The sequence below is a fragment of the Trachypithecus francoisi genome, unplaced genomic scaffold (assembly GCF_009764315.1).
Source record: "Trachypithecus francoisi isolate TF-2019V2 unplaced genomic scaffold, Tfra_2.0 Lachesis_group17, whole genome shotgun sequence".
NCBI lineage: Eukaryota > Metazoa > Chordata > Mammalia > Primates > Cercopithecidae > Trachypithecus > Trachypithecus francoisi.
The window spans coordinates 45,040,741-45,062,948 of NW_022681462.1; the positions used below are offsets into that span (position 1 = coordinate 45,040,741).

A 22,208-nucleotide genomic window follows, 5' to 3' on the forward strand; every position below is an offset into this window, starting at 1 on the left:
CAAAAACCAAGGCAAAAGCAGTGACAAAAGTACTTGACAGATCTTTAAAGTGTCAACTAATCAGATTATGTTAAACACAACTTACTGTTAAATAAAAGGTAAAACAATAAACACATAGAGCAATAATTGAAAAATCATAAATTCTTTGTTTTGCAACTTCTAGCTATAATTGCTCTCTGTTGTTATCTCCCTTGAGGAAGATAATTAATCTTGAAATTGTCAATGACTTTAAAATGTACATTTCTTTGAGAAAATTGAATAATAGCTTGAAATATTTTTTAACAGCTATTTTGCAAGTCATTTTTACGCTGCTTCTAAAGACAAATTACATCATTATATAAGTATTATTTTACCCACTTTGACGAGATACATACTGAAAGATGGTTTATGTAGTAAGTCTGGAGTAATTCAATTTAATTTTTTTGGCAAACAAGGGAGCCAGGTAGATTTTTTTTTTTGAGACAGAGTCTCCCTCTGTCATCCAGGCTGGAGGGCAATGGTGGCATCATGGCTCATTGCTGCCTTGACTTCCCAAGGGCTCAGGTGATACTCCCACCTCAGTCTCTCTAGTAGCTGGTACTACATAGGCATGTGCCACCACACTTGCCTATTCTTGTATTTTTTGTTTTTTTGAGATGTATTTTCACTCTTATTGCTGAGGCTGGTGTGCAATGGCACAATCTTGGCTCACTGCAACCTCCACCTCCTAGGTTCAAGCAATTCTCCTGTCTCATCCTCCCTAGTAGCTGGGATTACAGGTGCCTGCCACCACACCCAGCTAATTTTTTTTAATATATATTTTTAGTAGATGGGGTTTCACTGCGTTGGCCAGGCAGGTCTCGAACTCCTGACCTCAGGCGATCCACCCACCTCGGCCTCTCAAAGTTCTGGGATTACAGGCCTGAGCCACCGCGCCCAGCCTATTCTTGTATTTTTTTCTTCAGATGCGGTCTGTCTCCCTGTGTTGCCCAGGCTGGCCTCAAACTCCTAGGCTTGAGCAATCCTCCCTCCTCAGCTGTCTCAAGTGTTAGGATTACAGGCATGAGCCACCATGCCTGGTCAGATGGATGTTTGAACTCTTCCCATTACAAACTGAAAATAGACAAGTAACTATCCCTTCTCAAGGCGACACCCACATCCCATCCATTCTCCTTTGAGGCCAAACTGCTTTCCCACGGAGACTGACAGCCAGTGTGCATTTCTTTTTTTTTTTTTTTTTTTGAGATGGAGTCTTGCTCTGTCGCCCGGGCTGGAGTGCAGTGGCCAGATATCAGCTCACTGCAAGCTCTGCCTCCCAGGTTTACGCCAGTCTCCTGCCTCAGCCTCCCGTGTAGCTGGGACCACAGGCGCCGGTCACCTCGCCCAGCTAGATTTTTGTATTTTTTAGTAGAGACGGGGTTTCACCGTGTTAGCCAGGATGGTCTCGATCTCCTGACCTTGTGATCCGCCCGTCTTGGCCTCCCAAAGTGCTGGGATTACAGGCTTGAGCCACCGCGCCCGGCCGCCAGTGTGCGTTTCATAACACTCTTCCCCACAGTGCACCCATAGGCTTGGAAGCCTGAACATGTGTGGCCACTATACAACAGATGCAGTTTTCAGCCAGAACCCTCTAGGGCCTTCCTTTTCACTGGCCCTCAGCTGCTGCTGGGTCTGCTTGCCATCAAGGAGCAGCCAGTGTGTGTGTGGCTGTGAGGTGTGGGAGGGGCCAGGGTGAGCAACAAAGCAGATCAGAGGTGAATTCTGGGGCTGGGTGGACACAGTGGCAGGACCAGTTGTGGCCCACAGTAAGACCAAAGGGTCTTGTGTCCTCCATTAATTCTTTTCTGGGCGATTTCTGCTAAGGACAGCTTCAGGGAAAATTCCAGCTTGCCCTTAAGGCTCATCACCTGGGTGTGCTCCTTGCCAAGCAGCTCACCGAGTTTGTGATCCTCCCGGTGCTCCGAGATGCTCTTCTCCTCCTCCGCAGGCCTGGGATCCTTTTCCCTGATGAACTATTCCAGGTAGTATCCCATAGCCCTAACCATGAAGGCCACAGAGAATGTGACATAGCGAGCATAGGTATGCATCACAGTCCAAAGTACAGGCCTTGTGACATTTGCGGCCCAGACCACACTCTTCAGTTTGGCCTACTCTCCCTGGCTCTCCTAGAGCACATCACAGATGTTGCTGCTCCCAGACCCTAGTTTTTCTTTTATTCATTGCTTTTTTCTTAGGATTTGGCTGCAAAATTGTTGCATCAAGTCCAAACTGTATATTCTACACATGAAATGTCCAGAGGAATTGAGAGGTCCATTCTTGAAGCATTCCCAGAAGAATGAGAAATGTCCTACAAGTTAGAATTCTTTTCCAGCTTCTCCCTGACTCTTATTGGCAAAAGTATATTCCAAGGCAGCTCCTAAACTGACCACTGCCCAGGAGAATGGCTTACTCATAGCCAATCAGTCTAGTTCCTGAAGCTGAAGTTGAGGTCGATGTCCTTGGAGGCATGTGGGCTGCATGGGGAAGAGGCAGACACCAGAACTGGGTTCTATTAGGAAGAATGAAGAGGAGATAGATGCTGGATGTGGAATCAACAATGTCCAATTCAATGAGAATGGAAGGAGGCAGGAAGGTTTGAAAAATATTGAGGGGATAAATGTGTGGGGAAGTGTTGTGGGAAATATGGGAAGAGACTCGGACTTGGCAACTGGTTGGGTATTTGATGAAATAAGAAACCAGACAAAACAGATGTAGTGCTGGGGAGGTGATAAGTTCAGTTTTGGATGAGTTGAATCTGAGATGCCAATGGGATATCCAGATAGTAGTTTGATGTTCTCAAGAACAAGCATTAGCCTGAAGGTACGTCTGAGAGTCCAAGAAGCATCAGCATGTAGAGAGAATTGAAACCAGAGTGGATGACTCAGAGAGTGAAGAGAATGAAACAAAAACAAACAAACAGAAAAACAAAACTAGAAGAATTTTGGAACCCCTGAGAAAGAAGATGAGAGTAGGTGAGAAAGTACTGTGGGAAAGGTGGGAGGAAAAGTCTGGAATGTTCGTTATCAGAGAAACTGAGGGATGAGAGCATTTCATGAAAGTAATGATGGTTACATTGTCAAAGGCTGCAAGAAATATTTGGACTTAAAAGTATCCATTGGATTTAGTGGCAAGAAGGTTCTTAAGACCTTGGCAATAACACTTTTGATGGACTTCTGGAGACAGAGCCTGACTCTGCTGGAGGGAGATGGAAAATGAGAAAATGGAGGTGTGTATAATCACCTATTTTAAAAGGCAAAAATAATTTTTTTGAAAAAACCAGGAGAGACTTTAGCATGTTTAAATGCTAAACAGCCATTCTGATTCAAGATGGGTGGCTACTCTGTACACACTTTAATCTCTGCACCTTTCAAAATGCTGTGCAGTTAAAGAGCAAGATCTGCAGCAGCTCTGGGAAACGTTCACATTGCCATCCACAAACTAGAAACAATGAGGGATTTCTGGGAGACATAAAGTGTGGGATTCGATCTTTGGCAAAAGTAAAGATCCTAAAAAGCAATATAATAGAGGAAGAGACTATTGGAACATTGAGGTTTTTTGAAAGAACCTTGAAAAAATCCTCAAGACTAGAGTCGTTAGTAGCTGTGTGGGGGAAGAAGCAGTGGAGAAGAGTAGATTATGGGGCAGAGGGCAGGGTCATTAGTTCCAAGACAGCTGGAATAGGGTCAGGCCCAGAGAGTGCCCAAATGGGTGTTCCTCTTCTAGGCTGTAGCTAGAGACAGCCTTGCTCTTAATGACCAGAAAGTGGGGAGGACCTCCTTTGGGAGATAGAATGTCATAGTATAATCTTGGAGAGAGATAGTTCAGGTTCTAGCCACCAAAATGGACACAGAGTCTCACATTCTGAAAGCAAGTTCCCTAAGAAGCGTGAAAGGTGATTTTCCTGGCTGCACTTTGCTGTCCACTCACCATGGCCAGTGCTCTGCCCTCAGCCAGATATTCACACTGCAAAGGACACAGTGACTTTAGAACACTAGCTAGAAACACTTCTCATTTATTAACTTGAATAGATAACTAAAAGTCATCAGATATTAGCATGAAGAAGAACAAAGAAGAATAATTAGTTACTGAGAAAATGGATAATTTAGAAAATTAGATAACTTAAATTTTCAGTATTTCTAGAAATGATTGAGATTATGTTACACTCACAAAGCATTTCCAGGCTACTCTGGGCCAAGTGCTGGTGGCTCACACTTGTAATCACAGCATTTTGGGAGGCTGGGGCAGGTGGATGACATAAGGATCACTTAAGATCAGGAGTTCGTCTCTACTAAAAAAAATACAAAAAAAAAAAAAAAAGATCAGGAGTTCGAGACCAGCCTGGCCAATATGATGAAACCCCATCTCTACTAAAAACACAAAAATTAGCTGGGTGTTACACACCTGTAGTCCTAGCTACTCAGGAGGCTGAGGCAGGAGAATTGCTTGAACCCGGGAGGTGGAGGCTGCAGTGAGCAGAGATCACGCCACTGCACTCCAGCTGGGCAACAGAGTGAGACTGTCTCAAAAGAAAAAAGAAAAATAAAAAAAGAACAAGTTACCAAAACAGTATGAAAATAAGTTTGTAAGTAGACTGGAAGTGGAGGAAAAATTATTTTATAAACTGAAATATGGTGCCAATGAATTTCCCAGAACTTACTGCAGAAAGACAAATAGTTGAAATTATGGAAGAAAAGTTAGAAGACAATTTATTATTTCATTTGATAAGTACTTTGAATGCCTACTAGGTGCCCTCTTGGTGGCCTCATAGAGTCTATAGTGAGGAGGAAGGTAATAAACCAAACATTACAACAATGAGTATATAAATTGGAATTGTGATAATTTGCTATGAAGAATAAGAACAAAGAGTTGTAATATTAATAGCTGAAATTTACATAATTTAGAAACTGCCAGGAACAGTTGAAAGTGCAAACTTTGTTTATTTTTTTAAATTAAAAAAATATTTAATTTTTTAAATTAAAATAAATTTTTTTTTTTTTGAAATGGAGTCTTGTTCTGTCACCAAGCTGGTGCAGTGGGTGCAGTGGCACGATCTCGGCTCACTGCAACCCCCGCCTCCCTGGTTCAAGCAGTTCTCCTGCCTTAGCCTCCTGAGTAGCTGGGACTACAGGCACATGCCACCACGCTCAGCTAATTTTTGTGTTTTTAGTAGAGACAGGGTTTCACCATGTTTGCCAGGATGGTCTCGATCTCTTGACCTCGTGATCCGCCTGTCTTGGCCCCCCAAAGTGCTGGGATTACAGGCGTGAGCCACCGCCCTGGCCTTTGTTTTGTCATCCAGGCTAGAGTGCAATGGCGTGATCTCAGCTCACTGCAGCCTCGACTTCTGGGCTCAAGCAATCCTTCCACTTCAGCCTACCCAAGTAGTGGGGACTACAGGCGTGCACCACCACACCCGGCAAATTTGTAATTTTTGTAGAGATGGGGTTTTGCCGTGTTGCCCAGGCTGGTCTCAAACTCCTGAACTCAGGCAATCCACCTGCCTTGTCCTTCCAAAGTGCTCAAATTACAAGCATCAGCTACCACACCCAGCCTGTATTTGTTTATTTAATCTTTACCATAATCCTATGTCAGTCAGGGAGTAAATATTTTAGACTTTATAGGACATATACAATCTCTATCACATATTTTTTTCCAATCCTATAAATGTATTATTATTACTTTAAATTAAAAAAATTGAAAAAATTTTTGGCAGAATCACAGTCTCCCTATTTTGCCTATAAATGTATTATGATGTCAGGAACTTTGAAGGATCCGAGATTTTACCCTAGTTATATCCTAATAAGTTAGATGGAAGCCGACAAAAGACATGAGACTTCTGGGTCAGAGACAAAGGACTTTATTACTGAAGACATAATGGGTGGCATAGATCTCATGGACTTCAGGTTTTCAGGTATGCATACAGTGGGTCTGTGTCACAGCTGAGGAGTACTGAGATAAGGGAACCCAAATGTTTTATGATGGGCTGAAGCACACCCACTCTTTTTTTCTCAGAGGGAGATATTACCATTGTTACACTTGACAGTAAACAAGGCTGCTCTTTACTGCAGAGGGAAGCAGTCTCTCTTCCAAGGCTGCTCTCTGTATAAATATCTTTGAAAAACTAGCTCGTGACAAAGATGTACAGAAATGAGATAAATCCATGGTGAATTGTCTCCCATCAGGAAGCCAAGGCATAGAGAGGTTGAGGCTTGTCTGAGGCCTCAGAACTAAGTAGATGCAGAGCCAGGATTCAATCCCACACTGTCTATGTAAGACATACTGTTAACCAAGGGTTGGTAAACCATGACCTTCTAGCCTAATGTGGACCTGTTTTGCATAGCTGGTGAGCCAAGAATAGTTTTTACATTTATAAAGGGTTGTAAAAAACAATGAATATGTCATAGAGATTGTTTATGTCCTATAAAGTCTAAAATATTTACTACCTGGCTGACACTTTACAAAAAATGTTTGCCCACCCATACTCTTAGCCAGTGCACCTGACTGCCTTTTAGGATGTTTAGTAGGGTGTGCATGGGGGCCTAGCATAGTTCTAGGTAATGGTAGTAGGGAAGACATGAATTAAAAATTGAATCAGAGGCCAGGCACAGTGGCTCATGCCTGTAATCCCAGCACTTTGGGTGGCCGAGGTGGACAGATCACCTGAAGTCCTGGCCAGGAGTTTAAGAGTAGCCTGGCCAACATGGGGAAGCCCTGTCTATACTAAAAATGGAACAATTAGCTGGGCATAGTGGTGGGTGCTTGTAATCCCAGCTACTTGGGAGGCCGAGGCAGGAGAATCGCTCGAACCAGGAGGGCAGAGGTTGCAATGAGCCAAGACTGTGCTACTGCACTCCAGCCTGGGCGACAGAGTGAGACTCCATCTCAAAGTAAACAAAAAGTGAAAAAAATAAAAATAAAGATTGATTTAGGCCCTGAAAGGTGAATAAGAGGTGAATGAAGAAAGGAGGAGAAGCTGGTTCCATGAAGAAAAAAATTTCCCTGAGTGGAGAGATACTTGGGTTTTTAGACAAACTATCACCCACACTGTGTGAATGTGCACCGTCCCCTAAGCCCAATGTGGGTGTCGTCACTGAGTGCTGTGCACTGAGCCAGTACGTGGGAGTCGGGACAAAGAGATACCGGACAAAGTCTTCTGAGAAGACGTGGCTAAAATGTGGCCACTTAACCACTGGTCTGCACAGCTCTCAGACCAGAAACCTAGGAGTCATCCTTGATTCCTTTCTTTTCCTTACTCCACCTCTAATTTATCTGGCACTACCTCCAAAATATAGACTGAATCCAACTGCTAGTAATGTTCATCACCACCCTTGCATTCCAGCCACAATTAGAAGAGCTTCCTAAGCAGATCTAACTGCATTCACTGTTACTGCTTACTTTCTATTTTCCATGCAGCAACCAGAGTTTTACTTTTAGAACTCAAGTCAGATGATGTTATTCTCCTGCCTCAATCCTCTGCTGACTTCTCCACACTTTTAAAATAAAATTCAAACTCCTTCCTATGGCTCTGTCCACCTTTTCAGCTGCATTTCTTATTTTTTCTATCTATATTCACCTCGGTTTCTCAAGTCAATCTCTTCAGAGATACCTTCTCTGACTAACCTCCCTAAAATTAACTCATCCCTGCAATTATATAACCCTGGACCCTGCTTTATTTTCTCCATGACACTTATCCCTTCTTAAAAGTTATATTTATTGGTTTATTTGCTTAAAAACACAATATATGTCTTTCTGAATGAGAAAGACTAGAATATATACTTATTAGAATGAAGGATTCCTCAAGGCAGGGACTTAGTCTTGTTTAGCACTGTATTCCCTGTGCTTGGGAAAGTGTCTGCTATATAATTGGAAGGTTAATGCATATTTATTGAAAGAATAAACACATCTTTTAATTAATTTGTGAGTTTCGTGTGAAAACGCACCAAGTATCTCCTATGATTTAATAAAATCTTAACAGTGAAGAAGATAAGCTGATCCTATTGATGACAGAGTTTGGCAAGAACAACCTGCCTTTTCTGGTTTTAATATTGAGGGTCTATGAAAGAAGTAGACAAGGAGGAAGAGATAGATAGAGGTGTGGGCCACATAACATGGGGTGCCACCAAGCCAATCCAACCTTGTTTTTGTGACTGTCATGTTTGCAGCCTGCATGTCGTCATGGCCACTGCATAACTCCCTTGGGGTGGATAGTCTACCACTAGGTGGAATGTTGGAATGCAACCTGGTGGAATGGACCACACTTTCCTTACCAGTAGAGTCGGTAATATGCTGCTGACACCAAGTCAGCCAGATACTTCCCATTGGCTCGGGGGCTGATAAGGACATCCTGCAATTACCTGTAAGCTTGGTAAGGAAAGCAAAATGGTTTACATGGAATTTGAAGCAGTATTTCCAGGCCTCTAAGTGACTACAAAATAACCAGTAGGGGACTTCAAAACTGTCTGACAGAGCATCAGTTAATCTTGCATTTTAGTTTAAGAACTTCTTTGATACAGTCAAGAGCTGACCTAAAAATATGGGCTGTATTTTTGTATACCATGTATTCCACCTACCATATCATCCTGGAAACGTCTACTGACAGACCCTGCTCCTCCTTCTCCCCATCCCAAGCATTAAGAATAGTGACTAATTCTTTTCTGTTTTAGAAAGCTAAACTGTTTCTATAAAGGGTTAGATAACAAATATTTTAGGTTTTCTGGGCCATATGGTCTCTGCCACAACTTCTCAACTCTGCTGTTGTAGTGCAAAAGCAGCTAGAGACAATACATATTTAAATGAATGATCACGACTGTATTCCAATAAAACTTTTTTTTTTTTTTTTGAGTGAGGATCTCACTCTGTCACACAGGCTGGAGTGCAGTGGCACAATCTCGGCTCACTGCAATCTCTACCTCCCCAGTAGCTGGGACTACAGGCACGTGCCACCACGCCTGCATAATTTTTGTATTTTTTGTAGAAACGGGGTTTCACCTTGTTGGCCAGGCTGGTCTTGAACTGCAGACCTCAGGTGATCTGCCTGCCTTGGCCTCCCAAAGTGCTGGGATTACAGGTGTGAGCCAGTACACCTGACCCCAATAAAATTTATTTACAAAAGCAAGTGGATTTGGCCAAAGGGCCATAGTTGGCTGATGTGATTTAGACTATCACATAAACACAACTGGGAGATTAGAAGAGTGGACCTGTCAGTCGTTTGCTCTGATTCATACTCCATTGTGGATGAGTCACTATCTATTGATTTAATACGGTACATCTTTTAGGAGACTCGGTAAGGTATTAGCAAACAACCTTCTTCTCTCAAAGATTTGGTCACTGTGTGCTCTATTTCAAGATACTGTTACTTTTTCCAAGTAAACAACTTTTGCTTGCTATCAAAATTTTACTCTTGGTAAACCAAATACCCTTCTATAAAGATGGAAAAATTATGTTAGAACCCCAGAAGAAGATATAATCCTATCCCTTATACAATTCATTTTTTAATTCTCAGAGCACCTTATTCAAAGCCCTTAAGGAGTCCTTGTTTCTATTCATATAAAATTAAACCAGAAACTGAGATCTTTATCAAGTTGTGGATCATATAAGAAATCACAGCTATAGTCTAATTTCTTAAGTCCAGCTTGAGTTTTAGGTGTACTCATTTCCGATTATTATTATAGGACTGAATTTGGGACGTGTCCAAAACAAGGCGACTTATGTGTTTAGAATGACTGATCTCTACTGTATCTGAAGAACAGTGGCCTCATGAAGCTGTTTTGTCATTGTATATTTAAAAAATATATATAGTATATATATTTATATATAAATAAAAATATATACTTTGTATATGTATTATATACAAATATATCAAATATATATACAATAGATACTGTATATATAATACATAGTATATATTGTATACTGCATTTGTGTATATATTGTATACATTGTATACTATATATGTGTATATATTGTATGTATTGTATACTATATATGTGTGTATATAGTATATACTGTATACAATATATATTTGAGTATATATATTGTATATATTACACATACACATACACACACACACACATACAAGCACCAACTAAAGACCAGGACACAGTCAGAGAAGGCACTGGTAGATTGGATATTTCCCATTGGCTTAGGGACCGAGAAGGACATCCCACAGTTGACTGTTGAATAGACTTTGGATTGAGCTAGAAGAGTATAAGATAGGAGAAGCTATTGTGTAGCAGTTCCTTCAGTCTGGTATACATTTACAGAGCATCTACTGTGCACTAACCATTATGCTAGGCACTGGTCAGGGAAGGGGGAATGATGCAATTGTAATTAAGACAGAAAAATTCTCACTTGTTGAATTAGTGGTAGACACAGGCTATATGTGCATAAATGAGCAATATTAATTGTTTTTAGTTCTAGGAATGAAAATGACTTTCCACTGTTGCTAGCCCTGGGAGACTAACCATTTCTTATTGGTTTTACTGCTCACATCTTTGTAAACAATCCCTTTTTGAATTGTCCTGTTGGATTCCCGACTGACATAGATGATAATGACCTTGTCATGTTTGAGGAAGAGCAAGAAGGCCAAGGTGATTGGAGAGTCATGACTAGTGGGTAGTAGTCACTTCGCATTGTCTAATCACCTTTGCCTTCTTGCTCTTCTTCAAACATGCCAAGGTCATGTAGTATAGGAGGTGCAGTTGAAAAGGACTTCGGCAGTTCCTGGGGGCTTTGAAATTTGTGCTGAGTTTGGGCTGTGTTATTTGCAAAATGGGAAAACATTGGTTGGTTTTAAGCAGGGGAAACATGATCTGAATTATGCATCAAGAAGGTCATTCTGGCTCTTTTGTGTAAAGAGGCTATTGGAGCAGGTGTGTAGGAGTGGAAGCTGTTAGGAAGACTTGTAGTGGTTCTGAGGTGAACGTGCTGTGGGTGAGGGGGGTTGTAAAGGAGGTGATGAACAGTGATCGGATTAGGATAACATTTGAAATTAGTGCCAATTTTGAGGAACAACTTGGATTTTCTGTTGCACTTATGTGGGCATGAGGGAAAGAGAGGGATCAAAGAAGACTCTTAGGTTTTAGGCCAGAGTAACTCTGAATAGTGGGACTGTTAATCATAAGTGGCAGAAGGCTAGGGGTGAAGATCAGGTAGGATATTTACAAGCTATGTTTTGGGCATATTTGAACAAATTCGAGTTGTCTATTAGGCATCCAAGTAGATATGCTAATTAGGCAATTAGTTTAAAGACCATCTGTCAAATGTGAAATTTGAGTTTGAATTTCAATGCTACTATTTTCTAGCTGTTTATTGTTATCTTCTCCCCCTGGTTTTCTTGTTTGCCCCGGATGTCAACATCCAGTCAGCAGATGTGAGAAGAGGGGGTGGAGGATTTTGTGAAAAAGTTTTTATGGGCCAAGGAAGGGAGTCACTCATATTCTTTTGGGTTGCAAAAATCCAACTGTCTGAGACTGAGGAATATTGTCTTGCTGAGGGCCCAGGAAGGAGAGGAGATGGGTGTGGTGGTTAACTAGCCACCTGAGTCAAATTCACCCTTCTGGATACCAAATATCCATTTCACCCTTTTTCCCCGCTTAGAGAAGATACCATCCCCATGGCAAGAGCCCAAAGTCCCATCTTGTTACTGGCTGCCACTTCAAGTTGAGCATCTCAGGATGAACTGTAGTCATTTTCAACAGAGTAGGATGTGGCCTACTTCTGAATCAAACGGACGAGGTTTTTATATTCTAGCCACACCTTACACAGTGGTATAGTAGGTATAGGGTACTTCCGCTGAGCAAAGGAAAGAATGAGAATCACACAGCAGTCGTTGATCCAGCAGCACTTGGTGACAGCCTGCAGGGAATGCCTGAGGAGTTCTGTCTGCCCTGACATTGGGCACAGTTCCACAATTACACCCAATTCTACTCCCTGAGAAGGACTTTTTTAATCTACTGTTTTCCATGATCCCTGACTCTGTTCTCTGGGAAGTTCTTCCTTGTGAGTGACCACTTCTGTGTAAATGAAGGAATCATCCCATACAAGATTTACTGTGGAAAAAATTTTGTAAAGATCCCGCAGGTATTTTGAGAACATCTTTACTCTATCCTTCAGCCCAATTACAAAACAACATCATAGTCTTTGTACTTTAAGAAGTGAGTCAACTGAGTTTTCAGAATAGTTGTGGTAAGATGGCTACCTTTTTTTTTTTGCCTATGTCTAAGGCCCACTGAGAACAAAAGTTCCCTCAGGCTGACTGGCCAGCGTCCAAAGGGATACTCACAGGGCCAAGTGAGTCCCAGAATCAGCAGCTGATAAAGGCCATGTTCCAAAGAGCTCACATTGCACCAGAGGTGGAAAAGAACATTACAAATATACCAACTATTGATATATTACAGTTGTGCTCATCAAACATCAATTTTACTTTAATAATTTGTAAGCTGCATTCACTATTAATAAAATAACTAAATATTTTTAGACATAAAATTTAGAGTATGTAGAATTTAATAAAGCACTCTTATTTTTCTTCTTTATGATATCTTAAGTGTACATTAACAATTAATTAGCTAATTTTGTCACCATATGATTGTATTTTTACAATTTTTTTTTTTTTTGAGACTGAGTCTCACTCTGTCACCCAGGCTGGAGTGCAGTGGTGTGATCTTGGCTCACTCCAACCTCTGCCTCCCGGGTTCAAGTGATTCTCCTGCCTTGGCCTCCCAAGTAGCTGGGACTACAGGCATGCACCACCATGCTCAGCTAATTTTTTTTTGTATTTTTAGTAGTGACAGATTTTCACCATGCTGGCCAGGCTGGTCTCGAACTCCTGACCTCGAACTCCTGACCTCGTGATCCCCCCGCCTTGGCCTCCCAAAGTGCTGGGATTACAGGAGTGAGCCACCATGCCTGGCCGTATTTTTACCAAATTATTAAAGCACATCCAAAGTAGATCAGATGATGCTCAATTATTTTGCAAAATAAATAAGACTTGTTTATAATTTTTAGTAAAAAAAGGTGAATTTAAAAAATTATTCATAAAATGTACCTATGTTTAGAATCATAGAATGGTTACAACTGAAAGGAACTTTATAGGCTACTCAGTTCACATCTTTATCTTGTACTTAGGGCTGTGGCATGTTATATTTTAGGAAGAAAAAATATCACTGGCTGGGCGTGGTGTCTCACACCTGTAATCCCAGCACTTTGGGAGGCCGAGGAGGGCGGATCACAAGGTCAGGAGATCGAGACCATGGTGAAACCCTGTCTCTATTAAAAATACAAAAAATTAGCCGGGCGCGGTGGTGGGCACCTGTAGTCCCAGCTACTCAGGAGGCTGAGGCTGAAGAATGGCATGAACCCGGGAAGCGGAGCTTGCAGTGAGCCGAGATCGCACCACTGCACTCTAGCCTGGGGGACAGAGCGAGACTCCGTCTCAAAAAAAAAAAAAAGAAAAAATATCACCACACTCTTCAGTTAGAAGTATACTTATTTGAGGAACTATATAAAGCTACATCAGATGTTATACATTAGACCCAAATATGTGTCTCTGAAAAGTAATTACTTTATAATCGCCATTATGTTTGCAAGGCACAAATGTTTAATTACAATGTTCAGATATTTGAGTGTCTTTGGAGTATAGTTGTCCCCCATTATCTATGGGGGTTTGGTTCTAGGAACTCCCGTGAATACCAAAATCCATGAATGCTCAAGTTCATTATACAAAATGGTGCAGTATTTATATATAACCGATTCAAATCTTCCCATATACTTTAGTTTTAAAAAATACTTTTATTATGTTTATGTAGTTTTTAAGAGACAGAGTCTCCCTCTGTTGTCCAGGCTGGAGTGCAGTGGCATTCACAGCTCACTGCAGATTTGAACTCCTGGACTTAAGGATTCCTCCTGCCTTAGCCTTCCGAGTAGCTAAGACTATGGGCATGTACCACTACACCGGGCTTATTTAAAACATTTTTTTTTGTAGAGATGGGTTTTGCTATGTTGCCCAGGTTGGTCTCAAACTCCTGGCCTCAAGCAATTCTCCCACCTAAGCCTCCCAAAGCGCCAGGGTTACAGGTGTGAACCACTGCTTCTAGCCCCACCTCCTGTATGACTTTAAGTCATCTCTATAATTATAAATAATACCTAGTACAGTGTAATCTTATGTGGGATGATTCCTTCATTTACACAGAAGTGGTCACTCACAAGGAAGAACTTCCCAGAGAACAGAGTCAGGGATCATGGAAAACAGTAGATTAAAAAAGTCCTTCTCAGGGAGTAGAATTGGGTGTAATTGTGGAACTGTGCCCAATGTCAGGGCAGACAGAACTCCTCAGGCATTCCCTGCAGGCTGTCACCAAGTGCTGCTGGATCAACGACTGCTGTGTGATTCTCATTCTTTCCTTTGCTCAGCGGAAGTACCCTTAGGTTTTTAAACTGCACCTTCCAACATCATTCTAAGTGGCTGTGAACCACAGCAGTAGAAAGTATGCCTATAACTGAGGGCTGCTAGCTCACCTCTTCATTCTAACTGTCTTCATGGCAGATACGATGCAGACACATGGTTGTGTGCTAGACCTCACTCATCACTAAGATGCTCAAAATCAACAAATCACTACCATGGTCCAGTTCTTCTGTTACATACAGGTTCCCATGCCGCTGCGAATCTCACTGAATTCCACTTGTCCACCTAATAGTTTCTAAGACTTTATCTGATACAGTTGGCCCTCCATATCCATGGGTTCCACATACATGAATTCAACCAACTGCAGATTGAAAATATTTGGGAAAAAATGGATGGTTGCTTCTGTGCTGAACATACACAGACTTTGTTTCTTGACAATATTACCACTTAGAATGATGTTGGAAGGTGCGGTTTAAAAACTTAGGTTCTCATCATGGTGCCAAAACCAGAGCAGTGGGAATGAAGGAAAGGGGAAGGAGGATTCACTGATAGAACAGGCACTGTTGATCTCACCAATGATAGAATGGAAAACAGACTTTCAAAGTAGCAGGTTGAAGATTTAAAAACTCAGCTGGGGCTGTATGAAAGGGGTAGGGAGAACACAGATGTGTATGGACACTAGAGGAAGTGGAGCCAGATCCCACTGCTGCAGAAGGGAGGCTGAGAGCAATGTTTCTACTCCCATGAAAGCCACACAAGTCACTGAGGGCCCAGATAACTCAAAAGCAGACAGAACACAAAGTTTTGAGGAACAGAACATGGTTTGGGCAATATCAATCCTCACATAGACTTTATGAAAAGATTTACAGTAATTATAATCATCATCAACATTATCATTGCTAGCTTTCCTTGATTGTGGATGATGTCCCAAGCACATTTCTTTTTTTTTGAGACGGAATCTAGCTCTGTGGCCCAGGCTGGAGTGTGGGGCATGATCTCGGCTCACTGTAAGCTCCACCTCCCGGGTTCACCCATTCTCCTGCCTCAGCCTTTCGAGTAGCTGGGACTACAGGCATCTGCCACGCCTGGCTAATTTTTATTTTTTTATTTTTTTATTTTTAGTAGAGACAGGGTTTCACCGTATTATACAGGATGGTCTCAATCTCCTGACCTCGTGATCTGCCCACCTCGGCCTCCCAAAGTGCTGGGATTACAGACGTGGGCCACCGCGCCCGGCCCCAAGCACATTTCTAAGTGCTTCTCATACATTAGCTCACATAATTCTTTTTTTTTTTTTTTGAGGCGGAGTCTCGCTCTGTCGCCCGGACTGGAGTGCAGTGGCCAGATCTCAGCTCACTGCAAGCTCCGCCTCCCGGGTTTAGGCCATTCTCCTGCCTCAGCCTCCCGAGTAGCTGGGACTACAGGCGCCCGCCACCTCGCCTGGCTAGTTTTTGTATTTTTAGTAGAGACGGGGTTTCATCGTGTTAGCCAGGATGGTCTCGATCTCCTGACCTCGTGATCCGCCCGTCTCGACCTCCCAAAGTGCTGGGATTACAGGCTTGAGCCACCGCACCCGGCCATCACATAATTCTTAAAGCAAAAGAGAAGTAGTTACTATTAGTAGCTCCAGTTACAGCGGAGGAAACTGAAGTGCAGTTAAATAAATTGCTGACGTATCACACAGTGAGAAAAGTGGAGTGGGGTCTGGACCCTGAGCAGTCTGATTGCAGACCTCATTTGACCACTATGCTAAGAATCTTTCAAGAAGATAATTTCTAGTTGGGAGACTAAAAATAACAAACACTGATTGAGAGATGACTAAATGGCTTGCTCTGTGCTAAGTAATTTATGTACATTACCTAACTTAATTGCATGCATCAAGAGCTAGGGACTCCAAGAAAAGCAAGGCAAGCTGGCTTCCTGAGAGAAAGAGTGAGTAGAAGCTGTGTCCCTCAACAGAACCTAGGCCTGCTTCAGATGTCAAAGCGGGAGTAGCAATGAAGACAGTTGAAGTGCGCTGCCTAAGTGGAGACCACACCATTGCAAATGTGTCCATTTTAGAGAAGGGGGCCTGTGTTTGAGACGCCATACTCAGAGAAGGCAGTTCACAAGGGGTGGAACATATTCAGAACCTGGAAGCCTGTGGTGGTTTGGTGGTAAACTAACTCATTGATTGCTCCTCCTTGTTGTGGAAACTTGTCAACTTCTGGGTCACTTATGTTCCACCTCACATCTTGGCATGTTTAGGTCCTCAGTCTTCGTTGCCAGTCCTTTCAAGTTTTGGTGATTTTAATAACCACACAGACTACCTCTTCTTTTCTTTAGTGCTCCTGTGTTTCACTCTCCCCCAGTTGATTGCTTCAATGATCATGCCCTAGGACTTGTCTTTACCAATAATTGGGTACTTTTCATAATCACAATTACAAGCATCTCACCAACTAACCACCACCTTCTATCTTTCCTACACACTCCTTCCAGCACCCTGACCCCAACAACAGTGTCACCTGTGCCAGACCATCTGCATCTGTGTCCATATACCCTGCCTTCCTCTTGTTACTAGGGATGATCTTTCTGAACTCCTGGGTTTTGTCTGTTCCCACCACACACAAATCATCAGTTTTCCTTTCTTTCTATAATGTCTCCCATTTTGTACTTTGCTGCCACATCCTACCTCAGATACTGCCAATTTTTTCCCTCTGTAATAGCAAACTCCTAAAATAATTGACTATATTTACCATCTCCAGATAATTTCCTTGTCTGTAATCTCTGCAAGCGGAACTTTTGTAATCAGTCTACCAAAATAGGTCCTGTCAAGGTTAAAAATGGCCTCCACTTTAGTAAATTCAGTGTTGTTTGTCAGGAATGCCATTAACTACCCTCTACCTCCAAACATGGAATTTTTTCTGTAGAAGAAGGAGAGGGAAAAGCAGAACTCTGAATTTGGCTAACAACTTTTGAAATAACTTAGTTGTAACTAACTTAACCACATTTACCAGGACACTGGTTTTGTTTTATTTTCTGGTTTGGAAAACATGTAGGCTGATTGTCAGAAATTAAGCTTAGTTATAGGAAAATTTAAAAAGTTACATTTTTGTGTATCTTAGGTTTAATATCTATGAAATTCACTACTGCAAAAAAACAGGAGGCATTTTAATGTCGAGAGGTGTTAAGATCTATAAAGGGGAGAGAGAAGTGGTTGGAGCATTTTAATGTGAAGAATGAAGTGAGAAAAATGGGGGAGACAAGAAAGCTTTGAGTACCATATGAGTCAAAAGAAGAAACAAGAATTCAGTCTCAAAGGACAAAATTTAAAGGACTATTGAATTTACTAATGAAAGCTCCAAACCACTGACCAGTCATGAAATAAGAGGATAAAAATATTCACTTAGGCCGTGGCTCAAGCTGGTAATCCCAGCACTTTGGGAAACTGAGGTGGGGGGGAATCACCTGAGGTGTCAGGAGTTTGAGACCAGCCTGGCCAACATGGTGAAACCCCATCTCGACTAAAAATACAAAACTTAGCCGGGCATGGTGGTGTGTGTTTGTAATCCCAGGTACTCAGGAAGCTGAGGCAGGAGAATCACTTGAGCTCGGGAGGCGGAGGTTGCAGTGAGTCGAGATCACACCACTGCACTCCAGCCTGAGCGACAAAGTGAGACTTCATCTAAAAAAAAAAAAAAAATTCACCTGTGGAAGTGGAAATTGGTTTAATCTCTTTTGAAACAGTTGTGCAATACCTAGCAATGCTGAAGGTATATAGCATGATGATCCAGGAATTCCCCTCTTAGGTTTACACCCCAGGAAAACTCTGTATGTGCCCAAGAAGACATAACAGGAATGTCCAAAGTGGCTTTGGTGGTAATAGCCAACTGTTGGAAATAACCTAAACATGTAGCAATAGGAGAATAGATATGTAAATAATGTGGTATATGATAAAACAAAGAAATAAGTTGTGTTACTATATTCATATGCTGGAATGCTACACAGTAGTGAAAAGAAATAAGCCAGGGCTATATTTGAACATGGATGAATATTACAAACCTAGTGTTGAACAGAAAAAGAAAATTGTTGAAGAATGCATATAGTAGGATAACTTAAATCTGCAAGCATGTGCACTAAAAATGTGAACAAATGCATGGGAATGAGAACCACCAAACTCAGAGAGGAGGAGAAAATTTAGGAAGGAGGGGAAGGGATGCTGCTGGGAGTGGTACCAAGGAACTTCCCCTGGAATGTTTTATGCTTTATTGAAGTTTGTGGTAGGTACCTAATTGCTTTATTTAAGTCCGTGGTAGGTGCATGAACATTTGCTATATTGTATTTCATATCATTATGTTTTATATATTTCATATAAAAGTGCTCAGACTACTAAGTATTCTTCATGTCTGATAGTCATTTTGTCTGGAGTCTTTTACTAATTGGAATAATTAATTTTTTTCCACTCAGATGTGAGCATAACCTGGGACAGTTTTAGTGGGAAACCAGGCAACCATTGATTCATATTGCATAAGCCAGAATGTCTGGGGACCAAGGAAATGTGTCTAGAAATTTTGCACTCACTAGACAATGATGGTAAATGTGTAATATGGAGATTTCTTATCCAAGTAAGAACATTCTAAAAGCCAGATAATGTAGTTTTTCATGAGGTAGAAAGCATCCACAGCATGCTCCAATGATAAGAAAGGCATCTAGTCTTTGGAATGGGGTTATTTTTGACATACTCTGCAATAAGTCCTTGCTTGTAAAGGTCTTACCCAGACTTGTCAGGACAAGGGCTTGGGAGAGCCTACTGCCTAGGAATGATTTAGGAGACATGTCAGTCCCAGTTTCCAGCAGAGGGACCCATAGGCCTCCAAAGCTATGTCTGTGAGACCGTGACTCTCTGGGATGGAGGGTGGCTTGAGAAAAGAGGAAGAGAAAGGTGTCTTGCATTTAACTTTCTCATCATTTGGTTCTTTTATACAATTTTTGTTGTAGAAGCCTCAATGTTAACATTTATTACTTTAAGGAATCTCACTTCATTTCACAAAGATTCTGGGAAACAGAATAAGAAGGACGAATTTTCTCCATCTTTATTACATTGATTCCAAGAACAAGTACATTAAACATAATAGAAGTTCAGAGCATTGCATTAAGACACTATTTCTGTTTTCTAGTTTTTTTTTTTTTACCTACAACCTGGGGTCCTAGGACAATAGATGGCAAACACTTTCAAGAATACCTCTCTCTTTTCAAGATCTTTGATTCCTCTTTGAGCACACTCTCTACTGTAGTTTTTTTTTTTTTTAAACATTGGCAAATATATACAGTATATCAAAGTTAAATGAAATGCATGTAGCATATAGGCAATGGATTAAGCTGAAATTTTCTAATGAACAATGGCAAAATGCCTTTTGCAATTTCTTCCCTCCCACCTCCTAGGTGGTTAAACAATTCCACTTCTAAATAGCATTTCCCATCAGTTTTTAAAAGCTATTTACAAAAAGTGTTATTCTACTACTACTTTTAAATACATCAAGCACTTCTAAATATCTAGAAAGACTAGATATTTCATATGACTTGTCCAGCATGTGCACAGCACTGTTAAATAAAATTGCACACAGATAACAATGGTTATCATCTGAGGTATCTTCCAAATGTGGTCATTTTGGCCTTGAGTCATTCCCTCCTCTCTTTCTTCTCTCTCTGCCTTCAATCCAGTGGACAAGTACAGGCACATGTAATGCTCAGAGATGGTTGAACAAATTCCTATGCAAAAGTCATTTAGAGAAGACAAGTTTTCCTATGAATTTCAGCACAAGGCTTACAAAATATGCTAATTTTACTAAATATGTTGTCATATACACTGGCAACCTCTTTAACATCTAGAGACTAGATATTGAAAATTAGGACTCATTATCCATTATATACACTATATACAGAGCAAAACAAAATGCACAAAACATATAGAAAAATGGTGTCTGAAAATGTCCAAGTACAAACACACTAGCCTGCTACCTTTTGCAATTTCTTCCCCTCCACCTCCTCTAAACCTCTGAACAAGTATAAACAGTACTCTACTGCTCACAAAGGTGACTTCACAATTTAATTCCCAAAAGGCAGTATTTCCTATGAATTTTAGCAAAAAAATATTTACAAAGTGGTATTTTACTACCTCTACATTTAACATACATTGAGCACTTCTAAACATCTAGGTGTTTCAAGTAAGGAGTTAATTTGTCCACTATGTACACAGCAGTCTTCAATAAACTGCAAACATGTAACAGCAGTTATAATTTGAAAGAGTCTTCCAAATGTGAACATTCTGGCATAGAACCCTTCCCATCTCCATCAATCCAGTGGGCAAGAATGCTCAAATTTTCAGATGACAGTCTTTCTTAGGACTTGTAAAACCAAATGTACAAAACATATTAGTTTACTAATTCTACTTTTGTCATATACTGGCAACCTCTTTGTTGGAAGTAAATGCGCAGTGCTGCAAAGTGAAAATAGCACTCAGGCAAAATGTTCTCAGCAAGGCAATTTGCTTCTATAGAAAGGGTGCATCTCACAGTTGGGGCTACGGTGAGAGCACACCAGACAAGGGAGAGGAAGGGGTTCTTGTTTTTAATGCAGCTGGTCCCTACTGCTGTGTCTTTCCTTTATTGGCTAGGATTGGACCACATAATCTAAACTGACCTGATTGGCTAATGTTTGGAACTGAACACAGCTATCTAGGTGGGAAGGAGAAGCCTGTCTGTTAAGGTGCAAGGCATGTCTAGGCTTGTCAGGGCGTGTCAAGGTGTGGCAAGGGTGGGAAGGGTTGTTTACAGCATGGGTAACTATAGAAACTAGAGAAACAACCAGAAGAACAGGGAATTAAAACATTTTAAAGAGGAATTTATTATCTCTGTCAATTTCCCCCCTCTTGATTATATAGTTTTTCCTCTTCAAAACACCTCAGCATATCTCAGCTCTGTTGTTTTTCTTGGGCATCTAGAAGGAAGAGTTTTTCTGAATAAGGTGGAGGAGAGCTATGGGAGGTTTTGGTGAGAGCTGTTTCTGTAAGTCTTTGCACTAAACCATGAGTGGAGGGTATGATACAGCATCCTACAAGAATGAGCACACCTATAATGATTACAAGGGAGGTGAATATTGAGGTCATAATTCCTTTGCATTTCCCGAACGATTTTTCCATGAGGCTTGTAAAGGGGTGATTTATTCCAGAATTTTTAGCTAACTCATTTGATAAGGAGGTAAGGCCTTGTAAGGCTTTTATTATTGTGCCATTGGCGGCAGTGTTATTAGGAATAGAAGTACAACATTGGACTCCAATCATGACACAAACGCCGCCTTTCTCTGCTACCATCCTATCAAGAGCTATTCTATTTTCCTAAATCATCTGACTGGTAGAGCCTAATCATTCAGGTATTCCTTTAATGGCATCTTTTGTGTAGTTAACAAACCTTTGCTGATTCTAATAAATGTAATTTATCTAATCCTACATTTTTGTTTATGGTTGACCACCAATACAGTGCAGACTCAAATCCTGCAGCTGTTTGATTTTGGGCTTTAAACTCATCTGGTACTCTTGGTAGAACTGCAATAGTGTCTATATAAGCAGGGGGTCAAAGGACCTATGTGGGGCACTTCTTCTTTTACGGTTTTCTTTTCTATCGTGTTTATGGACTGCTAGGGTGAAAGGGATGGCCAACTGGACGAGAGCACAAATGCTGTTCCAATTATTTGGCAGAGTACCCAGCAATAGTCCCCCGCAATACCAACACACATCTGCTCAGGGATGAACAAG

General features: G+C 41.2%; 1 pseudogene; it reads right to left on the reverse strand.

Moving 5' to 3' along the window:
* Positions 1-1,812: 1,812 nt before the first annotated feature.
* On the reverse strand, positions 1,813-8,361 carry LOC117062837 (annotated as a pseudogene).
* Positions 8,362-22,208: the final 13,847 nt, after the last annotated feature.